General features: G+C 39.3%; 1 protein-coding gene across 2 annotated transcripts in view; it reads right to left on the reverse strand.

Annotated features, from left to right (window-relative positions):
• Positions 1 to 26,757, reverse strand: part of CDH13 (cadherin 13) — a 517,521-nt gene that overhangs the window by 210,672 nt on the left and 280,092 nt on the right. The gene's annotated exons all lie outside the window — the stretch shown is intronic.

A 26,757-nucleotide genomic window follows, 5' to 3' on the forward strand; every position in this document is an offset into this window, starting at 1 on the left:
ACACATGCAGCTGAAGCTTTGTTTGGACTTCCCTTACTTGCAAAAAAAACAAAGAGAAAGATTGTAATGTATATCTAAATCCTCCAGTCTACTTGCAATGGAAAGTCACAATGAGTTACCAAAACTTAATCAGTCACTAGGGCAAACCCTATCAAAACTTCCAAGATCACAGAAAATGTCAGTTTAGCTTGCAGCTGTATGCTGTACCTGCAGTTCCTTCCCCTCACCAAGACATCAATGAAAAACAGCAAGAGACATATCAGCAACACAGTTTTTATTTTCACCTACCCTATCCATCCCTGGACTCAGTTCTTTAATAGAGTTAAGCCAGCCAGAAAATGAACCTGAGCACAGATGTTAATATCACTCACTTCCAGTCTTTCCCTGAGAAAGTAGTAACAGTAGTGGCTGAAAGTCTCTGAGCATTTTGTTTATTCTGTTAATATATTATTCACTGCTATGTCTTATACCTTTAAGTTATTTATAAGGTAATAAAAAATCCTACTAGGAAAGAATTAGGTCAGAATTCTAATTCCTTATTAAGATGTATGGCTGATTATCCCATCTTTCTGTATTTTGTTATGCTTATAAAAATACTCCACTTTTTTTTTTCCTTCAGTGCACTGTGTGTGAGTAGGAGTATTTGTTATGAGTAAACTATCTACTCGCTATTTACTTACTGTAAATACTGTAAATAGTGTCACAGGCCAACTTATCTTCAGTTCTCTGGCAATTGTTCTTGCAAGCCTTTCCCAAACCTCTTTTTTTTTTTTTTGCCACATATGTACAGCTTAAAACCAAGCTGATACTCTGATGTGGCACATTGGTTCATGGAGGAACATACCCTTTCTGATTTCCAGGGCTTGTTTAACTCTACTACAAAGTAAACAAAGTAGTTTTAGAATTGCATATAATGTAATGGGCATTAGGAAGGAAAATTGCAGTCTTAATACTAAACTACATTAAAGTTAGATACAGTTTTAGATATGGTTGGAAACTGCTGACAAAAGGAATCATAGAATAACGTGGGTCGGAAGGGACCTTTAAAGGTCACCTAGTCCAACTGGCTTGGAGTGTGTAAGGACATCCTCAAAGGACCAAGTTGCTCAGAGCCCCATTCAACCTGCCTGGAATGTTTCCAGGGATGAGGTGTCTAGAACCTCTCCAGGCAACCTATGCCAATGTTAAACCACCCTCAGCTTAAAAAATGTCTTCCTTTCCTCTGGTCTAAATTGTTCCTCTTTTAGTTCAAAACCATCATCTCTTGTCCTATTGTAGCAGGCTCTATTAAAACTTCTGTCCTCATCTTTCTTCTTGTCCCCTTTAAGTACAGACAGGCTGCAATAAATTCTCCCTGGAGCCTTTTCTTCTCCAGGCTGAACAACCCAAACTCTCTCAGCCTGTCCTCACAACAGAGGGGTTCCAGCCCTCAGATCATTTTTGTGGCCTTCTCTGGAATTGCTCGAACAGATCTATCATGTCTTTCCTGTGCTGAGAGCTCCAGAGTTGGGTATTTTATCTTAGTAAATGTTGACTCATCAAAACTATGTTAATTGCTTTGGGAAATGGAAGAATAGCAATATTTCTCTGTGAAATTCCAGCAAATTCATTTTCAAATTCAAGATAATTTGTTCTTAATCTATCTTTCAATATTAAGTGACTATTCTGCTCACTGGAAAGAACAAAGGCTTTGCTAAATTTAAAAAAGTACTTCAGCTGCTTTATCAAAATTCTAAGTCATCTAAAGAAAAGGCTGATTTAACACTAGTGGGTTTTTTTTCCCAGACTTGCATAGATTAAAGAAGAGAAGAGAAGATTCTGTTTAATGACTGAAATAGATTTACTTTATCATTGCCAAGTCCACTTTGTCTGAGATCAAGTGGTCAAAAAAGTTGGCATGCTAGGTCTGCAGGAAGAGTTGCATGATTGCTGCTTCGTTTTATTAAGATGACAGAGTACTTTGTTTTTTAAGTTGCTGTACAATAGGCTTCTTTTAAGCATTATAGGTTAACTCACTAGCTCCCTTGAAACCCACTCCTGTACATTGTTTTCAAAACAAAACCCTGCACCACTGAAAATACGACCATCTCTCATTCCATGACTGTTCTGTGAAAGAAGCTGCCTTATATCCATAAACTAATAATAAACTACCTGAAAGGTGGTTGTAGCCAGGAAGGGGTTGGTCTCTTCACCCAGGCAACCAGCACCAGAACAAGGGGACACAGTCTCAAGCTGCACCAGGGGAGGTTTAGACTCGAGGTGAGGAGAAAGTTCTTCACCGAGAGAGTTGTTCATCATTGGAATAGGCTGCCTGGGGAGGTGGTGGAGTCACCGTCCCTGGAGGTGCTCAAGAGGGGATTGGACGTGGCACTTGGTGCCATGGTCTAGTCATGGGGTCTGTGTTGATAGGTTGGACTCTATGATCCTCGAGGTCTCTTCCAACTTTAGTTATACTGTGATACTGTGATACTGTGAAAGCCTAACTGCCCTCAAATAACCCCAAACAAACCAACAACAACAAATCAAAGAAGGAACAAATCAGCAGCAAACATGTGCTGTTACTTTAAACACCCCAAACGTACAAAAGAAAGAAACATTCAAATAAAAGACAGTATTGGCACACACATTAAACAAACAAAAGTAATAATAATAAAAAAAAATACTTGGAACAGGCTGTAAAAAAAGACAGGTAGAAAATTAGGATGTGCCTAACTATCAGAAGAGTGAGTTTTCAGTCTCTCAATAAAGGCAATAGGCAGGGAAGCCTATCTAGTTTTAATGTAAAACTTGACTGATGTCTGAAAGATACTGCATTCATTCTTGTGATAAAAAGAGATTGTAATTGAACGTTCAGAAACTATCTAAGTTCCTACCTGGTTATGACAGTATAATGCTAAGAAAAGTGGTAAGCATGAAGACAGATTTGAACAAGCTGACAGAAAAAGAAAAAAGAACAGAACCGAACTGAACCGAATAGAATAGAATAGAATAGAATAGAATAGAATAGAATAGAATAGAATAGAATAGAATAGAATAGAATAGAATAGAATAAGCCGTGTTGGAAGAGACCTTCGAGATCATTGAGTCCAACCTATCATCCAACACTATTTAATCAACTAAACCATGACACCAAGCACCCCATCAAGTCTCCTAAACACCTCCCTGGGCAGCACATTCCAATGGGCAATCACTCTCTCTATGAAGAATTTCTTCCTAACATCCAGCCTAAACCTCCCTTGGTGCAGCTTGAGACTGTGCCCTCTTGTTCTGGTGCTGGTTGCCTGGGAGAAGGGACCAGTCCCCACCTGGCTACAGCCTCCCTTCAGGTAGTTGTAGAGAGCAAGAAGGTCTCCCCTGAGCCTCCTCTTCTCCAGGCTAAGCAATCCCAGCTCTCTCAGCCTCTCCTTATAGGGCTTGTGCTCCAAACCCCTCAGAACTCTGTTAAGAACCTGTTAAGATTGACTATGCTTTGGAATTGTACTCACGCCTTGGAATTGTGTTCCTAATGATGAATTATGTTCATACAATCTAAGCAATCATCTTTTCAGAAATGAGTTTAAATCCCAGTTTCATTTTTTAAAAAAGTGCACATGCAAGCTACAAAGAATAATCAAGGGTTTGTGAGCAGTGTTGCACCTCACAAGTCTCCAAGAGAGGATACAAAGGAAACTTTAGTTATTGCTTCTAATATAGCTTGAAAACACTGATAAAATTAAGAGCACCAACAAAAGAGGGGAAGGCAATAAACAACCTGAGAACTGCAGGCAGCTATAGATTTTAACTTGTCTAGACAAATTCTTACTCAATACTCTCCCATCTCAAAAGGCACAACTTCACTTTCCACCCAGCATCCCTCACCATATCTAAAGCAAATATCTTCTTGTCAGCCCAAATAAGATATTACCAGAAGTTTAACAAACATATTCAAAGCTGCACAAACTCTGCTTTATTTTGTGTAGTCTTGATTCCCTTCCACTCTGCACTAGCAACAGCATTTACAGGCAAAGATAACCTGCCTCATTCTTGTCATTGCTTAATGTAAAAGGTTTCTCTTCACAGAATGGTTGTTTTCATTCAATTTATTGCTTTCTGTGAACAATTCTGGCTAGCCACCTTCCTTCTCTGCATATCAATGCTTGGCTTTAGTTCCAGCCAGCCAGACAACAGCCCTACAAAATTGCATCATCAGTTTAAAGTTTTACATTAGCCACTCTGGGCTTTTAGTACTTGTGGTGGTTTGAGCCTTAACTGGGAGGTAAGAGCTCAGATGGGGGCAAGGCTGAGAATCTCTTCCCTGCTCCCCCCCTCCTCCCTCCCAACAGAGAGGAAAAGAAAGGAAAGGGAAGGAGCAAATCCACCAAGCAATAATTTGGAGTCGACCTGGAAGTAGAGAGGTAAAGCGTTCTCTTTAAACAGATTATATATAACAATGACAGGTAAGGTTCACAGGGGCAAGGAACAAGGATGGATGGGAGGGGGACAAAGAAGAAGAATACAAAACCAGTCTCTCTATGAAGAGGTGTGGAGGCAGCAGGGAGAAGGATCAGGCCCGACCATGTGGCAGAGGAGCAGGAGGGCAGCCACAGTAGCTCTCATCCAGGAGAGGCAGAAGCCAAAAGGAGCCCTTATAGCTGCAATGCTCTGCTTTTTATACCCCAGCTGGGCAGGGAGCGGGGAGTGGAACAGACTCAGTTTCCCAGGGGGGAAAATGCCCTGCAGGGGGGAAAATGCCCTGCAGGGAGGGCAATGCACTTGCAAGCCCTCCCCCCTGTTTTGTTTCTTTTCAGAGTGGGGGTTAAACCACCGCAATACCCAAGTCTGATCCAGGCTCATCAGGCACGAGCTGCCTCCCAGTTTCCATTTGTTTGTCTCTGACAGGAATGGCTCTCACCAAGTCCTCCCAGCTGTTTCCACAGGTTCTCTTCTCCACGCTCCTCATAGCCAGCTTCTCCCAGCACAAAAAGTGAACCCGAAGCAGTTGCTGCTGTGTGTGAGCAAGCAGCTCCCAGCAGCAGAAGGTCCCTGTGCTCATGGGGGCACGCTGGGCTCTGAACGCAGGTGTGGGCAGGGAGCGCTGCAGACACCTTTGTGAGGCGAGGTCAGGGCTCCCCTATGCCGGTTTGTGCCAGTTCCGGCCAGCTCCGGCCTGCTGGGCAGCTCTGTCGCAGAGCAGGGCTGAGCCCCTCAGCGCCTCTGGTGACACCGCCAGAACCCCCCTGTAAGAGAGGGCAGAATGCTGCTGGCTGCTTCATCCTCATCATGGCCCCATGAGCCCTTTGTCCCATCTCTCCAGCCCTGCAAGGCCATCCCAGCCTGCCAGCAAAAGCAGGCAAGTAAAACCTGACCAAGGCAGGGAAAAGGGGCATCACCCCGGCTCAACCACAGCTATGCACACAGCACTGCACCACTACAGCACAGGGCTGCAGCACCACTGCCACGGCACTACTGCCACGGCGCTACTGCCACAGGCTCAGCCATTTCAGGGTATCATCATTTCAGGTATCAATAATTTGGAGGTAATAATTTTGAGGCCCTATCCCTGAAGACTTTCAAGTTCAGGTTTGATGGGGCTCTGAGAAGTCTAATATAGTTGAAGATCATAGAATCATAGAACGAATAAGGTTGGAAAAGACCTCAGAGATCATCGAGTCCAGCCTATACCTAACACCTCATGACTGACTAAACCATGGCTTCAAGTGCCACATCCAATCCTTTTTGGAGCACCTCCAGGGATGGTGACTCCACCACTTCCCTGGGCAGCACATTGCAATGGCCAATCACTCTTTCTGTGAAGAACTTCCACCAGATTAAGAAGATAATTCACCTGGTCACACCTCACACAGGTGTTGTCTCTATAACCCTTCATTTCAAGTGCCAGGCTCCAGCACTCTCTACAGCTAACAGCCTGGACACCTGCATGCTTGTGCACAGGCTCTGTCTGGGCACCTACTGTTTTCCTAGCTTACTGAAGGGGAGTTGGATGAGATGACTTAAAGTTCCCTTCCAATGCAGTGCATTCTACCATTCTATGATCTATAGATACAGACTACTGCTGACTTTATTAATTCCTATCTTGATTAGAATTAATATTGAGAATAATTGCTTCTCATCAGTTTTTGAGTGGAGTGGAGTGATGGTAAAGAAAGGCAGTGAAATTGTGAACCTTTTGTGTGGGCAATTTCCTGGTAAGAAAAACAAAAGTTGGCCACCTCTGGAGCATAAAAGGTAGTAAAGAAATTCTCTCTATAGTGAAAGATTTTAGTAAAAATTTGACTCAATTATTTAAAACAACTTTGAAAAGGCAAAAATTTAGATACAGGGAAATGAATCACAATTAAATGTTTCTGTTTTAAGAACATGAATGAAACATTACCTAACTTTTATATTGCACAAGAAGAGATGGAGATTATATAAACCAAAAATACACCATTTTCAATAGGTATGCATAATTCTTTCCTGAGCTATGTAATGACACAATATTGATTACCTCAGCAAGGTTGTACAGATGATGGCAAAACATGACACCGTTACCTGCAGTGGGAGAATTTAGTTTCACATTCAGAGTTAGAGCCTGGGTGGGGAGGGATCAATCAACCATTCTGATGTAGTTGGCTGAAGTAAGCAGACAGATTCATACTATTCTTATAGTACAAACAGCTAACCCTGTCATGAACGTGCCTGCCTCACCACACTAAAATGCTGAAGCTGGTATCACAGAAAATATAGATTGAATTTCAAAACATTAATCTCTATAAACCCTGTAGAGAATTTCAGGACTCTGTAGCTTTCACCAAGAAAACTAATTAAAGCAACAACTGAACCTTCTGTGAATGCTTACATTTTTCTCTGTAAACCATAGTAAGTGGATAATATATAGACTGTGACTGCAAATGGTCTACAAATAGAAGAAAGCAATACTGTAGAAATTAACAGTAGGCAAAGATTCCAAGCCAATCATTCAAATAATTTCATTATTTTTCCTAGTTTTTTAACTTCTATTAAGTTCTTTCAGAGCAAGAGTAGGGTTCTTTCTGCATATACAAGATAGGATGGAAATACTGCTCACTTTAGTGGATTCTCCATATTAAGTTTTAGGTTATACACTATCAGATGATTTCTGCAGTTGCATTGCTATCCAGTTCTACTCAGGAAGTCTGAATCACTGATGTGCAAATTAAGAAGGGGAAGCTCAGTTGAAAAATAAAGCTTATGTGAGTAGGAAATTCCCCAAGCTACTTTGAAGTAGTATTCTCCTAGATAGCTGCATATCCTTTGCAATGACCCATCAAAATACCAGCCTTCTGCACCTCCCAATTAGGTGGTAAGGACCTCACTTATTCTGCAATCCCAGAATGACCCTGCAGTTATTTCATAATTCCTATTTTCATAGCATGACTACCTCTTAACTGTGTGCATTCATTAAATAAAAATGTAAAGAACCCCAAGACTTCTGTCTCCCAAAGGAATGACAAAGGATGAAATCTTCATTAGGTAAGAGTAGCTTCATGTTCTTTGATCACATCAGATGCAAGCCTTTGAAGACACGTTTGTAGAAGTTTTCTGAAAAGGCAGATGAATTTAATATCACCATCAAGGATGTTCTTCTCTTGCTAGTTTTAAAGGTAATAATCATAATGTTTTTAATCATTAGTCTCATAAGTAGACTGAGAGGTCAATATCAACGTTGTTCTGACGTTTGAAGTGTAACATAGCAAGGTTTTTGAGTAAGTATTAAGGAATAAATGTTTAACTGGTACACTTTATAGGATTTAACTTTTTTAATTTCCTGGAACTTAAGCCTAATTAAGCAAAAACCCCAGTGATAGTAGGAATGTATATTTATTTGCCCTACTAGACTTGGAAGAAAGTGATTCTTAATTTATGCACTCACACTATTACAGAATGCTTCATTGGGGAAGTAAGAGTGAAACAAACTGAAGTGATTCATCTGACTCTTGATAACAGGAACACACATCACTAGAAGAGCAAAATATTACATGTTTAATGAAATGAATTGTACTCAAATTTATGTTTGAAGCAAGACTGGGTTTTGGTGGGGAGTGGGAGGAGGTCAAGAAGTGGAGTGATAAACCTTAAGAGTGAAGTAATAGGAAAAGGTAATATTGAGGAAAGAGGAAAGGATAATGAATACTGTTAACCTTTCCTTGAAGGCCTTGTCTAAGATGAGTAAAACTCCAGAATACTCTACAAAACCAGCCTGACTGCTGTCCCACGGTCTAACCAGAAGCTGTCGTATAGAACATTGGTGGCAGTAGCTGTTTCGTGCCCACCTAATGTAATTCTAACTAGTGCCTGCAACCACATCCTTCTTGACTGTAGTGCCATAAGATGATTCTTAAATACGTGTGTCAAGCCTAGCAACACTTTTCTTTCTGGGAGCAAGAAAGGGCAAAAGAGGAGAAACAAAAATGCAAACTCATAGTTTATAAACTTTTTGCTAATGTTAAACTATGTCTTTTCAAAGCTGAAGTTGCATGTGAGCCTCTCAAGATAAATATTTATCTATATGTTACTGTAAGTCATCTCCATGTTGTTTCATTTATGTTTGTTTTTTTTTCTTTCTTTCTCTTGTGACTATCTACTGTTCATCCTTCCCTTGAAGTGGGAAACACAACAACGTTTGTCTTTACCAGTTTACACTCAGTAAAGATCAACCTCCTGAAGCACCTTGCACCTGCACCTCCTATTGGCTTAAGAGGACATCAGAAATTCTCTCTCTGAAAAAGCTGACTCTGGCTACCCAGAAAAGCCACTAGGTCTTGTGGGAAGAATCTACCTCAGTGTGAGTATGGAAATAAATATTGGATGATTCAACAAGTGTTAACAGTACTTGGAGATTTCCATGTTCTTTATCCTGCAAGCCATGGCAGTATCACAGTCTGTCTTGCAGCATCAGCAAGCTACTTGATTTGCAGTTCACTTTATGCCTCGAAGATGTCACCAGTGAAATATGCTCATTACTATAAAATGAAGCTAAAATACTATATATTTAATACTTTTATTTTAATATAATAAATTCCTCCACAGCACTAAGCTAAGCAATTATGAATTCACTATTTAATTGAATGTATATACTGCAATGCTATTAATGTCACAGCAAATATATTTTCTTCCACAGCTGTGCGTCTCTGAATCAGAATATTTCTAAAAAGGCTGTTTTCTTGTAGAATTTAAATCCTGATTTTTTTTCCCCCTTGTGTTATGGGCACCTAAATGGTGCCTTTCCTGTGAACAAGATCACAAAGCAGGAAAACAAACAACCTCCCCCCCCCCCCACCCCATAAATACAGAGAATGATGTAATAAGCCTCAGAGAAAAGAGTGCATTAAAATATACTCACTGAAAGCTTATATCAAGATGAACTTGGCCTTTTCTGCAGGACAACACTAAACCCAATTTCAAAACATTGTTTTTGATGTTTTTAGCTCATTAAAAAATAAATTGGGGATCTTGTAGCATCTTTCTTGTGTGTCAACAGAAACAATAACCCTGCAGAGCGCGTCACTTATCTGCAGACTTTTCACCACTTGCTCTTGAGGATGTTTTTTAAACCTTAAAGGCAAAGTTGGTCATCAAGAAGTCAATGGCATTTGCAGCTGTCAGTTTGGTGCAAGCAAGACCTACTCTTGTGAATTCTTGTCCCTATTATTTTAAAATTTAATTCCTTTTTCACATTTAAATATTTGTGAGAAGTAATTCTCTGCACATGCCAGATTTCTTTTCATACTCACAGAATATGTTTGTTTGTATACAAGATCAAATGCTAGCAACTAGCAGTTTTTAAAGCCTAGGTCCCTTTTACGCCCTAGATTCACCCCAATAAAATCTGGTAAATGTCACTGTCTAGGGGCATTACACTCTGAACAGTGAGGCTGCACAGCAGAAAACTGGGTTTACGTGGTTGGTCATGCGAAAGTCACAGTGAACAAAGGAACTGGGAGCAGAAAATGGAAGACGCTGGCATTACAACTCCCACTTCATTTACGGAGGAAGCCTACACCACACTGCATGTAGCAGGGCATGTCAGACTGGGTAGCTGGTAACTGCTTCAAGGTCCTGCCAGCCCGGCAGAGCTTCTCTAGGGGCTCTGGGTGCATATGCAAGCCCTGCTGCATCTGTGAGCTACTGAATCACCATCCCTATTTTAGTGGTGGACATAAGATTTGAGGAACTCATACTGATCGTAACATCCTGATTAATTATGGTAGAACTGATGGGGCTGACTGACGCAATACAGCAGAGTGTTTCAAAAGAAAATCAATAACCTAAATAAGATGGGCAAAAGATGGGAGAAGGAAAAGAGATGAAATGACTTCACTAAAGCTGTACACCAGACAAAATTTAAATCAAGCTTGAATCTAGGTTTTTTGATCTCCAAATACAAGACTGAGCTAAATTCTATGTCTTGCTGAGCAAGTGATGTAAAATTAGATTTACAAAGGCTATTAAGCTACCAACATGCTCACAGTGTGATTTTTCAAAGTGCCTTACAAGACTGGATAATATATCCTATTAAATCAAAACACCTTTGAAAGAGCTTTGAAAACCTGATTGTCCTCTCAGTGTCTCATTTTTCTCCCCATTAACCACCATTCTGCAGATGTATTGATACAAAACCACAAATACAAATATTTGTTTGCATCCTCAAAACAGAAGCCTGCATATTTCTAAGGGTCTCTCTTATAGCTAAAAAAGTGGAATTAAAATTACATCTGAAACACATTTCTTGTTAAACGTTATCTATCAGTTTTGAAATTAGAATGCCTACTCCAAAAATAACCTCAGAGAACAAATGAGAAGTAAAGGACATCCCTCAAATCTGTGAAGCAATACAGCTCTTCAAATGAAGCCATGTGTACTTCACACAGGCCCAAAGTATTATGGATGATCATACAAATACTAATTAAAATCTTCCCATATCACAAAAGGACACATGCTGAGCCCCTCAAAAAGTGGGGGAGGGAGGGGGAGAGGGAAGATATCAGGATTCACCAAAGCAATCAAGTCTAATCACCACAAAAATATTACATTAAAGAAAATAAAAAAGAGAGGAAGTAGGGCTGAAATAAAGGATTAAGATATAAGCTGTGCCAGAATTTTTAGGCTCTATACTGCACCACAAAAACAACAAAGACACTTACAAAAGGAAAAGAGAATGAATAATGGCTTTGCACTTTTAAATAGCTCCTAACAGTATTCAGGCACTGCTCACTGCTCTTACTGCTTGAAAACAACTGTAAACAGTGTGTAGAAACTGGGAGGAGTTTAACAAATTTCACCTCACAAGGCTTCAAGAAGCAACAGGGTCAGAGAAAGCCCATGACTGGTCAGACCAACAACAAATATCCAAGATCTAAAATACATCAGTGACAGGAAAACTGAGTTATTTAGGCATAAGAAATAAAGGTCAGTGTAAATGTCAGGTATATATCACATGCACATATCTGTTTCTTTGTTGTTATTGCTTAACACATCTGCTCCTACAAATGAGTAGGAAAAGGTCTTAGAAGTCAAGGATCACTTGAGCTTCTACCAGCCTAGTACAGATGTAACCAACCAGGTTACTCTATTTTAAAGCAACAAACCAAGCCATCACGAAGGCACCACCCTTGCATAGGGGAATTTACAAGCTGGAACGAAGGGCATGCATCATACTGCTGCCTTACTGCCCAAGTTTCTGATTCTGTCACCTTTCCTGGAATCACATCTGATCCTCCTTATACTGTCAGTTTTCCAGTGAATAGATACATCCAGGAGTCCTTCAAAGTCCCATCCAAGAAGAGACTGAGGGTGCTTGGGATAGAAGTGTCACTGAAGAGAGAAAGAAATAAAAAATCTTTCTCTTCATGAGAGAATTTATTTGGCAAATAAATTGCTCTCCTCTTCAAAATTTGAAACAATATCAGTATATTTTATGCTTGCCACAGCCTCATAAGATGTAGTATTTTTGTCTTTTTATCTCATTTTAAATGTTTGTCTGTAGAAGTCAGGAAAAGAGAACCAGATGAGATGTATTTGTATCTGCTTTATAGGGGAAATCTAAATCTGCTAAATTCTGCTGCTAAATCTAATTCTAACTTCTTTCTCAATCTCTGACACCTTCTTGTATATTCAATGCAGCTGCATTACCAGCTGGAAGCTACCTGTTAGACTGCAGACCTTCCACAGAGCACACCTATCCTTCCTCAGCAGGTTTTTCTCTGCTAAACATTTTAAACTTTCTGGACTCTGTGTTGAAGGTAACATAACTCTCTGCTGAAGATAACATATTTTAATGCTGATGATAGAAAGCCTGGGTGCTGGAAATGTCATCTACATGATTTGCTACCTACAATGTGTTTATTTATAGATGTCAGTAAAGGTGAGTTTATCAATCTTCCTCAAAGTCATCGTAAAAGGTTGTACAGTGTTAGATTTTAACAGCTGAATTTTGATATCTGATTAGCTAAATGTGTCACAGAAGCATTCACAGTTAGCACTTTGCTTTCATTTCTTCCTGTAATTCTTTGGCTGGCCTTAGCAGTTGCAATGATACATGAGCACTGAAGGTAAGAAAGCACTATTTGTCTTTCCCTATTATTCTGACTAAATGAGTTTTTGCTGATTTTGTCTGCAGCCAGCTCTATGGAAATCCACAATAAGCCTGGTTGGTTTTTCTCTGTCAATGGCAGATACTTTCATAATTCAGACAGCTTATCTTCCTGGTAAGAGCAACTAAATGGATTGGTACACCCACAGATCACAAACATGTACCAGTTCCTCTGTTTCAGTGTACCAGTGTAGTTGTTTATAATATTTGACCCTAAATGGCAGGGTATATAGTCTGTACAGACAAAAAAAGAAAAATAAATAAAAATAAAGGAAGGAACTCTCCAACTGGCTGTTTGTTCTTGTAGAAAAGTAATTTCCTGAAATATATAGTGGAAAGATATAACAATATCACTAAGGTTGGAAGAGACTTCGAGGATCATCGAGTCCAACTTGTCACCACAGACCTCATGACTAGACCATGGCACCAAGTGCCACGTCCAATCCCCTCTTGAGCACCTCCAGGGATGGTGACTCCACTCCCCGGGCAGCACATTCCAATGACAAATTACTCTCTCAGTGAAGAACTTTCTCCTCACCTTGAGCCTAAACTTCCCCTGGCGCAGCTTGAGACTGTGTCCTCTTGTTCTGGTGCTGCTTGCCTGGGAGAAGAGACCAACTCCTTCCTGGCTACAACCACCTTTCAGGTAGTTGTAGAGAGCAATCAGGTCACCCCTGAGACTCCTCTTCTCCAGGCTAAACACCCCTAGCCCCCACAGCCTCTCCTCATAGGGCTTGTGCTCAAGGCCTCTCCTCAGCCTTGTTGCCCTTCTCTGGACATGTTCAAGTGTCTCAATGTCCTTCTTAAACTGAGAGGCCCAGAACTGGACACAGTACTCAAGGTGTGTCCTAACCAATGCAGAGCACAGGGACACAATGACTTCCCTGCTCCTGCTGGCCACACTATTCCTAATGCAGGCCAGGATGCCATTAGCCTTCTTGGCCACCTGGGCACACTGCTGGCTCATGTTTAGGCAGCTGTCATGCCAAGGCATATGCCAAGGGCAGCCTGATTTGAAATGAAAAGTTGTTTGTAACTACCTGTTTTCTCTTTCAAACTGATCTTTGTAACTCCTAACATGTTGGACCAAGTCTTTTCATTAATTGTCAATAAAGAAATATTTAGTCAATTAGCCTCAAATTAGCAAAATTAACATACCAATAGTCTCTTCCTGTAGCTCCCAAAGGATCAGCAAGGATCTGCTACAGAGTGACACACTAAAAGACAACTTTTAGTTCATGTTAATTTATTTTTACTGCTTACATTTAGCCCAGGAGCCTTCTGAAATGCTTCACTTTTCTTCACCTATGGTGTTCTAACATTATATGTTAGAACAATTCATCTTAAGGTGTAATTGGAAGGCCCAATATTTCTCACTAGAGATTTTTAGTCAACTAGAGATCTTAGCCAACTTTAAATTACTGCACCAAGCATGTTAGTAAAGCCATCTCCTTGTACAATATATGCTCCATCACCATGTCATTGCTGGGCCACATTTTTGCAAAGTTAGATCTCAAGCCAAATCTATAGACTTACTGATTTTTCACTCTCTTTCAGGACTTTATCCATGCTACAATTTGACACCTATTTTATTTCTGGAGATAAAGTAGACCTCTCTTTTTCTCTCCCTCATGCTTCTTCTAACTGCAAATTATGAAAACTCCATATAAGTAATTTTCTGAATTGCAAGACTCACAATGTAACCATCAACTTAGAAGGAAAATTAGTATGGTGCATCTGTCTAGTTTTGCATCTCTTACATCAAATTGCATCAGTTGTATCAGTTGGGGAAAGAATGCACAGGAAAGGAAAACTGAATATTTAGCAACAAAGGGAGAACTGGAAAGTCAAAGTTATTGCAACAAAGATAAAGTCTGGACATAGTCAGTGGCAAAATTCATTAAATGCCATTTGCACCAAAAGCTGTAAATTATAAAGGCCACTTTGAATTAGAACAATCAGCAAGATTCTTCTTCATGAACCTGCAAGATAAATGATCATAAAATGAATAACTTCCAGAACTCATCACCACAAGATGTTGCAGTAAAATTTGCTTTTCCTATTGTAAAGCTGTAACTGAAAAACATCAAGAAAAATGTCTTTGTAGCAACAGAGATAAAAACTAATGGAATACCAGGAGTGAATTAGTAATATAAAAATATGGCCTGTTACAAATAGCAAATAAATAAAAGCAACTGTAATTTCAAAAGGTTTGCTATGATAAACCTGGAAAATTATACAGTAGAAACAAATGTGCAAAGCAGGAGAAATGTTGCATCATTCTGAGCTGTTAAAGTTGACTGAGGCATAGAATCATAGAACTGTCAGGGTTGGAAAAGACCTCAAAGATCATTTAGTTCCAATCCCCCTGTCATGTGCAGGAACACTTGACACTACATCAGGTTGCTCAGAGCCACACCCAGCCTGGCTTTAAAAACCTTCAGGGATGAGTCTTCTACCACCTCCCTGGGCAACCTGTTCCAGTGCCTCACCACCCTTATGGTGAAGAAAGTCTTCCTAGCATCCAATCTGAATCTACCCATTTCCATTTTTTTTTCCATTCCCCCCAGTCCTATCACTACCTGATGCCCTAGGAAGTCCCTCCCTAGCTTTCTTGTAGGCATCTGTAAGATACTGGAGCCTAATTCTTTTCCAAACTTTCAATGGCCTAGAACAAGTCCTTGAAGAGACCTTCTGAAGTTTATTCTCAGGAGCATTGGTGACTTTTGCAGAGAGCAGGCTGTTCAACCTTCATATATTTAGTCCCCGAGTGGCATTGCACTCGCAAAGTAATGGAAATTCCTCCCGTGGTATTTTACTCCATTGTACTCTCCTTGAGCCTAGCTATGTCAATTAAGGGACTTAACAGCACAGCACAGATTTTTTTCTAAAAATAATCAGCCTGGATATATTAGAATCTGAACCTTTAAAAAAGAAAGGAAGAAAGGAAGGAAGAAAGGGAGGAAGAAAGGAAGAGAGGAAGAGAGAAAGAAAGAGAAAGGGAGGAAGGGAGGAAGGGAGGAAGGGAGGAAGGGAGGAAGGGAGGAAGGGAGGAAGGGAGGAAGGGAGGAAGGAAGGAAGAAAAGGGAGGTATTTTAACAATACAGTATGATTTTCATTAAATCTACTTAATTATACTTTCAGATGTCACCATGTTTTACCAACATAATTACTAGTAGCCCCAGTGAGTACAAGCAGTATCTTATTGCACAAGTTTCTGTCTAAAGAGAGAAAAACCAAGATTGTACCCTAGTATTTTTTCTTCACCCAGTTCCAGTGTCACACATAACTAGGTCTAGTCCTATCTCCTGAAGTTGATATACACAGCGTGCATAATGATTGGACTTCACTGTTCAATAAAATACTAATCAGTTGTAAATTGCACAGAAGTTCATCTTCACTCAGTTCTGACACATCACCAAAAAGCATTCTCCTTCAACATGGCAAGGTCACTTTGCATCAATATGTTGCTGGTTCAAATACAAGATAATTTCTTCAGTTTGGAGTAACTTGTTTACAAATCCATCACTATTAACTAAATCACTAGTTCAATGCAAAACACATACAGAAACTCAGTCCAATCAATACCAGGAGTTTGATTTTAGAGCTCATATCAGTGGCAATCCATCAACTGTACAGAGTCTACCAAAAGGAGTAAAAGGATTCTGTTTGTAACTGAAGATTTGTTATTATGACAGCGAGTAAATTCCATGGCATCTGAATAACAAAAAGCACCTAAAGCTGTGTAAACAACCATATTTATTATATACAGTACCTAAAGAAATATGGAAGTTGCAAGCAATAAATCACTATAATATGATCACTTGCCACACAAAAATTGTTCAGTGAACACAGATAGTGAAGACACAAATGGAAAAATATGTTGCATGAACTGATCTCATAGAGCTAAGTTTATTGTTTGGGAGAAGCCCCTTCATAAGGAATGCAGAATCAGCTGGAAAACAAAACACAACCTTAAGATTAGTAGATCTGCCTAGGAAAACAGAAAGCTCTTCAAATATTTTCTCAGACACAAAGTAGGCCACGAATCATCATTTAAGAGGCTCTGCATTTGCTTCATTTTATGTCAAAGAAAGAAATGAATACTAAAGGAAACATGCTAAAATCTGCAGTGGGCTGCTAGTTTTTCTGTATGTTAAATATGTCACAAATGTGGTTGTGTGTCACCTTTCAAAACCAGGGCTGCACGATCACCTAACTGTTCAATGGATGGAATTCTGTATTCTTCTACAAATACCTATATGCATCATTATGGAAACAGCCCAGAGAGAGAGAGATGAGTGGACTGAGCTTATTCACCTGCCATAATTTTACAGATGTTATTTAGAAAAGGATATTTCTTTATCAGAGGATAAATGCCTGGAGAAGAGGAGGTTCATGGGAGACCTTCTTGCTGTCTACAACTATCTGAAGGGAGGTTGTAGCCAGGAGGGGGTTGGCCTCTTCTCCCAGGCAACCAGCACCAGAACAAGAGGACACAGTCTCAAGATACACCAGGTGACTCGAGGTGAGGAGAAAGCTCTTCACAGAGAGTTGTTGCCCATTGGAATGTGCTGCCCAGGGAAGTGGTGGAGTCACCATCCCTGGAGTTGTTCCAGAGGGGATTGGACGTGGCACTTGGTGCCATGGTCTAGCAGTCATGAGGTCTTGAATGACAGTTTGGACTTGATGATCTTTGAGCTCTTTTCTGACCTTATTGATTCTACGATTCTATGAATGAGTTTCATACTAATCAATTAAAACAAAACAAAACAAAAAAGTAGAAGTTTTAATCACAGAAAACACTCCTAACAAAAACTTACTTGAAGTGATCAAACTTTCATCTTTCTCACTAAAAGTCGAATAAACCAAAATGTCTGTGGTTTGCCCCTTCAGCAAGGAACCAAAACATTACAAATGCAACATTTTCCTGCAGGAGAAATAAAAAGGGAGGAGGGGGCATTCAGAGAAGGAAGCACTGCCTGCTTCGTAGAATGTTGGGAAAAAATCTTGTAAAAATGCATATGACTAACCACAATATTCATAGCTCATCAAATCCTGACATGTTCTGGAATATGGTAGTAGCAAGCTACACCACTTCAAGTGGGTTTGACAGCAGGTAAATTATATCATGTAAGATTTCAGCTAAAATGAAGTTGCTCACCAAAAATATCTTGATCTAGATAGGATTTTCAATCTTAGAAAAATGTTCTAAGGAAAAAAAAACAGATGAAAAAAGAGACTTTAAGAGTTCCATCCCCCCCCTGCTTTATGTTCTGTTTTACCCAGCAGAAATTACAGAGAGCAGAAGTGAATAAATGTATGGCAACTTCTCTTCCTTAACCTTCTTTTTGAACACATTCTTTTCCAGAACCACATCTGTCTTTTAAAACGATCCATCAAAGGCTGTAATTGAAAACATTTGTGTACAGTGTCAAATAGCCATGCTGACTAATCACTGAAGTCATACACCCAGTTTAAGACTTTATATAGTATTTCATATTTGCATAATAATGTTTAGTAAGTAATTTATCAAGTAATAGATGTAGTTATAGTATTAACAGAGGCCACCAGCAACCTAGAAATGGGCTTGCATTTAAGTCTATTGGATAAAAAGCTATTTGCAATTTGCAACAGCTGTAAAGACTCAGTTTTTACCCCAAAATGGTTTTATCAGTGATTTTTTTTTTTGGCTGTAACTGTCTTAAATCTTCTGTATTTTCTGGAATAATGCAAAGTACTTTACTATGATCTTGGTTTTGTAAACATTGTAGTTTTGTAACCTTATCACAAGCAATAGGATTTGTGAACAATGTGACACTTGGTCAGCCTGAAGGTATTCTTCAAAGTCCTTCTCACAGAGAGAAATCTTATATCAGTGTTCATTTTTGTCCTGTCACACAGCAGGCATAGCTGTTGTCTTTCTTGTCTTAATGAAGCCTTTATTTGTCTAAGCAAGTGTCGAGGGTTGGAAGGGAAAGACACCTCAAACAGGCACAGCAAGTTAAAATCTGAATACCAAGAAGCAAATTAAAAAGTATATATCATAAAATTCAAGGAACAAAACAGGGGAAAACTGCATTTCCCAACGTGATAATTGGCAAAATAGCCTAAGAAATATGTCTCTAATTGTCATTTTCCCCCTTCACATCACCTGTTCTGTGACTTCCAAGAAATTTCACAGTACACTTACAGAGTCAGGTTTCTGTGAATGCATGTTCCATCAGGTAAATCTTGCTCCAAATCTGCATATAATTGTCAGTAACATTTCTTGAGCTTATTTCTTGTTCCTTCTCCCAACAATCACAAAAGCTCATTTACCTTATGCAGAATGTAATTAGTAGGTAACGTATTTATTTGACAGCTTTCTCATTTTCTCAATTCTATGTAATTTGACAGGGACCATTGCAGATCCATAACTAGTCTTTCAGAATGACTTTCACAAGGTTAGTTCACTTATTAATTGACCCTTGGTAATGGTAATTTAAGAAGCATATTAATCTCATCTGTCAGTTCTAACATACTAGATGTAGAAAATAATTTGTCTTTTGCAAGGAGCCTTGCAAACAGAAATGAAGTGTCTAAATTTTTAATTAATATGCATTTTCTTTCAACAAATGAGACTGGAGTGAAAGGAGTCTTCTTTTCAGTGGTTTTCTTTATTCTTTCCCTAATGCTCCTGGATTTTCTTATTTTGAAGATAAACACCATTTTGCCAGTCAATAAAGCCTATGATCAAATAATTTTCTACAAAGGACATCCTAGTATTCTCAACACAGATCCTTGAAACTACAAAAATACATGAAGAAATATTTCAGCAATTCAGCAGCAGTGTCTTATTATTACATGGCCTGCATTAGGTATAGTGTGGCCAGCAGGAGCAGGGAAGTCATTGTGCCCCTGTACTCTGCTTTGGTTAGGACACACTTTGAGTACTGTGTCCAGTTCTGGGCCTCTCAGTTTAAGAAGGACATTGAAACACTTGAACGTGTTCAGAGAAGGGCAACAAGGCTGGGGAGAGGCCTTGAGCACAAGCCCTACGAGGACAGGCTGAGGGAGCTGGGGTTGTTTAGCCTGGAGAAGAGGAGGCTCAGGGGTGACCTCATTGCTCTCTACAACTACCTGAACGGTGGTTGTAGCCAGGAAGGGGTTGGTCTCTTCTCCCAGGCAACCAGCACCAGAACAAGGGGACACAGTCTCAAGCTGCTCCAGGGGAAGTTTAGGCTCAAGGTGAGGAGAAAGTTCTTCACTGAGAGAGTCATTCGTCATTGGAATGGGCTGCCCAGGGAGGTGGTGGAGTCACCATCCCTGGAGGTGTTCAAGAGGGGACTGGACGTGGCACTTGGTGCTATGGTCTAGTCATGAGGTCTGTGATGACAGGTTGGACTCAATGATCCTCGAGGTCTCTTCCAACCTTGGTGATACTGTGATACTGTGATACATATACAGATTAAAGTTTTCTGAAATTCAAGGAGATCTGATTCACTAGGAATACTAAAGGAAAGAGTACTGTTTAGACATTAAGAATCTTCAACCCATCAGATGCTTGGAGTTATAATCTTTTAAAATCTCTTTTTCTAATGCATCATAGGTTGAGCAGAGTTTGTGCATAAGTAACAAGTACACCAAATTCTTAATCCAAGGTAAGGGCCATGTGTAAGTTCTCCTCCTATATTTCACTTATTAACTAAAGAATGGGACCAGTTAACAGCAAGGAGAAGAGAGAGAACAATGTAAAGAACCAGTTGTGTCCTTAGTATTTGATCACTTGCACTTTACAACATGAGTAAAGCACTGCTCCTCATATAAACACGCTCAAAAGGCATGAGTGTTTGCTGATGAACATGAACAGGCCACACTAAGGTTTGAACACAGGTTTGAGGTAGGACAGAAGTCTATGGTCTGTATTTAGAAGCAGAGAAATCAAGAAAGTACATGGCAAAAGCTGAGGTCCTCCTCCACTGCCCTTCTACTTTTCAGACACACAGAATCACCAAGGTTGGAAGAGACCTCAAAGATCACCAAGTCCAACCCATCACCACAGACCTCATGACTAAACCATGGCACCAAGTGCCACATCCAATCCCCTTCTGAGCACCTCCAGGGATGGTGACTCCACCACCTCCCTGGGCAGCCCATTCCAATGCCTAACAACTGTCTCAGTGAATGCATTTGAAGAATTAAGAGGCCTGAAAGCTAATTTTACAGAGCATAGCCTTATGCTGCAACCCCAGGGAAGCTTTACCAGAAAAACAGGTCAAGATAATATTTCTGCATTTCTCTACAACCTGTTGCAGACTCAACTATCCTTTACTTCATGCTATCAGTAGGCTGCTACTGTTAAAATAAAGCAGGAGCAATGCCAAATCCTACCAGCTCTACAGGTTATTTTACTATATAGACATCTTGCCAAATTATATCATGCAGAGCAGATAATTATTACAATCAATTTTCTCTAAACACACTCACAGAGGGCCTTCAGGAATAAGAAATTGTCTGGAGTCTGCTGAGGATGGGTAATGGCCCTAGGTGACTATAGTCAGTCCTCTGCATGGGGATGGGGGACAAAATAGTACAGGAATCCATCTCACAGTGCCTGCATTTTCTACCATGGTAAGGTACTGTGGATTACGAACAGGAAGCAAATGTAGAGGACACTATACAAATTCCATAAAGGGATTAATTCACCACTAATGATGACTATTTGTTATCCAGATTAATCCAATTCCAAAGTGGAATAACAGATACAAGACCAAAATGTTGCCAGCAATATTGACTAATTCTGCCTTGCTTCAACTTCTGCAAGCTCCACGTGCATTCAGATCATGCCAACAACATGCTGAGAAGTAGCTACTCATGGAACAAAACAATATAGAAGATATAGGCCATAATACTGGGATTCCCTGTTTACTGAAACTTATCCCACTGGAATTTCAAGATACCAATAACTTTCATTATTAAAAACTAGAGACAGCTATACCAAAGCTAAAGCCTTGTCTTCACAGGTGCACAAATATCAATTCCCTCACAGCCATCATGCTGGAGTCTGTTGACACATATTTCAGATGCTTAACAAGATGGTAATCATTTCATTTATTGGCTGTATCATCACAGTCTCTCCTACCTTCTATATAGTGTGTAAATAGATATTCAAGCAATATAAAACCCAGACAAACTAACAAATCAACAAATTATCCACTTGACAGAATATAAAGTCTCCTTGTTCTGGGTTGTTCAGAATCATTATCAATCACAAGTTTTAAGGCTGTGGAAATGAATGCTTCTCAAACAATTGATCATGATATGGAACCATTTCAAGCTTAAATCAGCCCCTGAGCATACAAAGCAGAGTAGGAACTTGCTACAAAAAACAATGCCTGCTTCTGCACTCACAATTAATAAACGTGATTCAATTTCTTAACTTTTAACCTTCTACCTTTTGAAAAGCTATGGGTTTTGCTGAAAATCACAGATATTAGTGTGCAAAAGGAATGACCACTCAAGAAAGGATATGGACTCTCTATCCAGAGGTTAGAAATCAGGAAAATCACACCAGAATGGAAAACTGGTAATAAATTATCTTGCCTTACTGCTTGTGGTTCAACACACATTGATTTTTGCCAGGTAAACGGTTACTGGGGGCTGGAGAAATCAGACTGTTATTCACTGTTTCCACAACATGAGAGAAACTAACCACATTGTCAAATCAAATAATTTCTTAAAGCTTTACTTTATGACTTCTCAGTCCTTAACTTTCATCCAGTGTCCTCACCTAAGTTATTCTAGATCAACGTCCATCGCAATGAAATAGAAAGCCTGAGATGCAGAAGGAGAAGAACACTCTTGGACTTTCAGTGAAATCACTTTCACACATTGTAAGGTCTCCAAGTAACAAAACTCCATATTTTGCTGTTTGTTCACCTTTAAACTCTGTGGTGGCCTATTATTTGGTGATCACTAATCTTATATATTTAACAGGAAACTGATATGCCCAAACAACTTTCTTTCCATCCTGTCAGGAACAATAGCAAAAGTGCTCATATACACACACATCGAAAGAACCTAAACAGCAATACCTTAAGCATTTCATTTCGGAGGTGGATAAAGTGTGAAGCTTTTTATATCACAAGCAAATTCTCCCTTTTAAAAACAGGCTGCATCTGAAACTGCAAAGAGTTAAAAGCCCTATTTGATGGTTTTTAAAAAATAAAGCTTCATTACTGCATAAGTAGTCAGCATTCTCACACATTGGTTTGCAGTCATCCATGATTGCAAAGTGGTATAGTGTTTTTCAGTGATGCTATACATGGTATTAGTACCTAAGCAACAGGAGAACAGAGACCAGGATGGGCCAAAAGTAGATGCATGGAGCCAAAATCAATGATGAGGACCTAACACATGCACTCCACACTGCTTGCACCAGCTTCCCTCTGGTGATGAGCTTAAGCATGAAAGGTGTGCTCTCAAGCATAACTTTCAGATTGCTTTCATTCAAAAGGAGCCTATATTGTGATCACAAAGTCTAATACACAATCTGAAGCAAAACACAGTAAAAGGGGACAACTGCAGACTCATTTCAAAGTCTCCCTCCTGAGCTAAACTAAAAGCTAGTTCCATAGTTTCATGCAACTTGTCACCAGATACACCTTCAAAATCAATTCAGTTCTAGATGATTCCTGTTGCTGATTTGGCTTGTTCATATTAAAAGACAAGCTGTCTGAACAGCAGGTATGCAGGAAACCTCATACATAAAGTAGTTTGTTCTTCATGGAAATGAAACTCCAACTGAAAATAGGCTGTTATGTAGGGGGGCTTAATTTATGCCTCCCTATATGAGCTGAAAGGAAAGCAGCCCAGAGAAGAATCTAAATATTGAGCTTTTTATGTGTGCAAGTTTGAATTCAATCATTTTATGTTCACTTTACTTTCCTGCTTTTCAAATTGTGCATTTGATTATCCATTAACTGAAAAAGAAAGTAAGAAAAAAAAAAAAAAAAGAGAGAGAAAAAAAAGAGAGAGAGAGTGGAAAAGGAGATAAAAACCCCAGGTAAATCACTGATGTGAATGGAAGCTTCAGGAAATATAAAAGTCAGCATGGAATATACCTAGATTAAATGGACTTTTCAATTATGCTCTTTGAGACTGAAGTGGGCATAAATTTGATCTGTCTCCAGTCACAGTCCTGTAGGTTGCTTAGTTATGGACACTGAAAAATAAGTCTAAAAATCTGTGAAATCGCTTCCACAGGTTGCAGGGAAAGGCTACTTCAAGCTACCTAGGTAACGAAGTTTAAGAACATTTTTGTCTCTTATGGGAGGATGGGAATGCTATGCATATATGCAGAGATTAATGTGAATAGGGCAGAGGAAGGAATAAGCAAAAAGAAGGAACAGATTTATAAAAACCCAACCACAGCGCTCTAATGAGCCAAGTAAATTTTGTAAACTCAGCTTTAAAATGTAAATTACCCTCATCCCTTCAGTAAACTGTCAGCACAGAATTTAAATGTGAAAGACAACATTTCTAAAGACTGATGATTAAAAATCTATACTCTCTATTTTCACATTATTTCACCTTATTGCTGCTTATTATTTCTATTATGGCAATAGCGGGAGTGAATCAGGATCTTTACTGGGCAAGTAGCATAAAAGCTAAACTCTATGGTTAGAGACAGGCACTGATCCAATAAGCTCAAATTATGAATTTAAAGATATCCTTGTGACTGCAAGGAAAACATCACATTACTGTTAGATCAAATTAAAATTTGATCTCTGTGTTTAATTTTGAAGTAATCTATCAAAACCAATTATTGCCTGGACACTGTGCCATCACCTAAATTGGGAAAAAGAAACATTAAGCTATTAATACTATCAACAGCTCCTTTGTAAAATTCATGGATAGGTTTTTCTAGACCTGGAAAGATATTTACTTAGATGTTTCATCATCCACACAGGAAATACTGCAGTGAAGTTGGCCAAAAATGAACCATCCACATAATAAGAGAAGCAGTCATATAGTAATAGGTTATTGAAAGAGAAGAATAGAGCTTGGAAGTAGTGTCACTCTGCTGTAGCTTCACAATGTGAAAGCTAGCACAATGCTCAAAACCTAATGATTACTTTACCTAGAAAAACATCCATGAGATTAGCTGTAAATCCACCAGGGGACAGACATCAGGGAAGCAAAACAATAATTAAAGCCATTGGATGATTGCAGCCAAAGAACAGATAATGAAACATAATATACATTTAGATGGACATACAGGAGAAATTTCCAATCAGAGCCATGAGAGTATGGATGAAGTTTTCACTGGGAGTTTGAGTTATGATCATTCTGGTGATGTTCTCACTCCTTCTGTACTTTCCCTTCCCTTTGACACAGAGGTGTTAAAACACAGAAGAAAGAAAAACCCCACAAACAAACAACACATCAAGAAAACAGCTCACCTTCCTTTTAAATAATAGAAATGGGATGTTTTTAACTCTTCCATTTGAAGACAACACCCACACACACTATTCTGGCCACTGTGACCAGTGATTATGACTCCTTCTGCAGTCTTTGCTCTAGATACACTTGCAATGAATATTGGTGAATTTCTGCTCGACTGCTGTGAGCTACTGGATTTTGCAAATGCAGAGTAGGTGTTAAAAGTGATAAGAGTAGCTAAAATGCAAATATCTTTTCAAAATTAAAGAAAATCAATACCTAAGCCAACAAACCAACTATTGTACTGACTGAGAGAAGTAAGAAATCTGATGTGGACTGCAGTCAAGCTAGGATCACCTTGTGTATGTAATCTAAAAACACTGTTTGCCATATTTTGCTTGCACCATATGGAATGTAAATATAAAAACTTCATTCCCACTCCAGAGCAATCAGCCTTGACTACAGCCACACCTAACGTCTTTGCACAAACAGATGGCAAGTCTCTTAATATTTCATGGCACTGCCCCTCATAATTGCAGGTTTTGCACAAATAAACAAAACACTCATTACGCAGCAGTTTGCATCTTGCATCAAAATGAGCCAGTGGTAACATTCAACACAACATTAGTGAGAGCAGCGTAGCATTAGAAGAGCAGCAAATAAGGATTAATACTCTTTCTAAAAGAATATGCAACAGACATATACTGCTTGCATAAATGCTCTGACTTTTCAATAAAGAATGCCTCTGGTGAATATGTTTTTAACATTATAAATGTCAGTGATAATTACTACTGTAATGACTATAATGTCATGATGTTATCACTTGGTAGTTGAGTCTTTTGATTGTTTAGTGCCCTCCTCTTCACTAGGGTTTTGCAATTACAAATGGGTTTTGTTATGTTGCATTAACCACCACACCAAGTATTATTATCACATTAGCAAAGATTATTGACAAAAAAAAAATATTAAAATATTTACAATGAACAAGACAAATATTGAAGTTCAGCAAACTGAGCTTAGGCAAGGCTAAAGGTCTACCCAAACAGTCACAAATAATTGGTCAGTAAAGTAGTAGATTACTTGCTGATTCTGCCTTTCAGCTGATTTGAAAGACATTAAATTTTTTTCCAAACACAAGCTTTTTTTTCCCCCTGTATTTTTAAGATTTTGACATGCATTGAAGAAATGAAACTCAAGATGAAGAACCACATTCATATCTCCTGATTATCTATGGATTCATCTCTCTCAGAGTTTCACATTTAGACTATAATCCAACGACCATAAAAGCTAAGAGAATTCTCCCTTATTCCTTTTGTATTATATTGTTACTCTATTTGCTAATCTAAATTCCATTGTAAACACAGGAATATGCCTAGTACCAGGCTGAACTTGTTCGTGCCATAGGAGCAAGACAGGTCTCTTGAGGTAATGACTGTAGATTTTTATCATCTCTGCCACTGCTATCACAGTATCACAGTATAACTTAGGTTGGAAAAGACCTCGAGGATCATCGAGTCCAACCTATCAACACAGACCCCATGACTAGACCATGGCACCAAGTGCCATGTCCAATCTCCTCTTGAACGCCTCCAGGGATGGTGACTCAACCACCTCCCTGGGCAACCCGTTCCAATGACGAATGACTCGCTCGGTGAAGAACTTCCTCCTCACCTCAAGTCGAAATCTCCCCTGGCGCAGCTTGAGACTGTGTCCCCTTGTTC

Source organism: Melanerpes formicivorus, unplaced genomic scaffold (genome assembly GCF_026170545.1).
Source record: "Melanerpes formicivorus ecotype bairdi unplaced genomic scaffold, bMelFor1.0.p_v2 SCAF_20, whole genome shotgun sequence".
Lineage (NCBI taxonomy): Eukaryota > Metazoa > Chordata > Aves > Piciformes > Picidae > Melanerpes > Melanerpes formicivorus.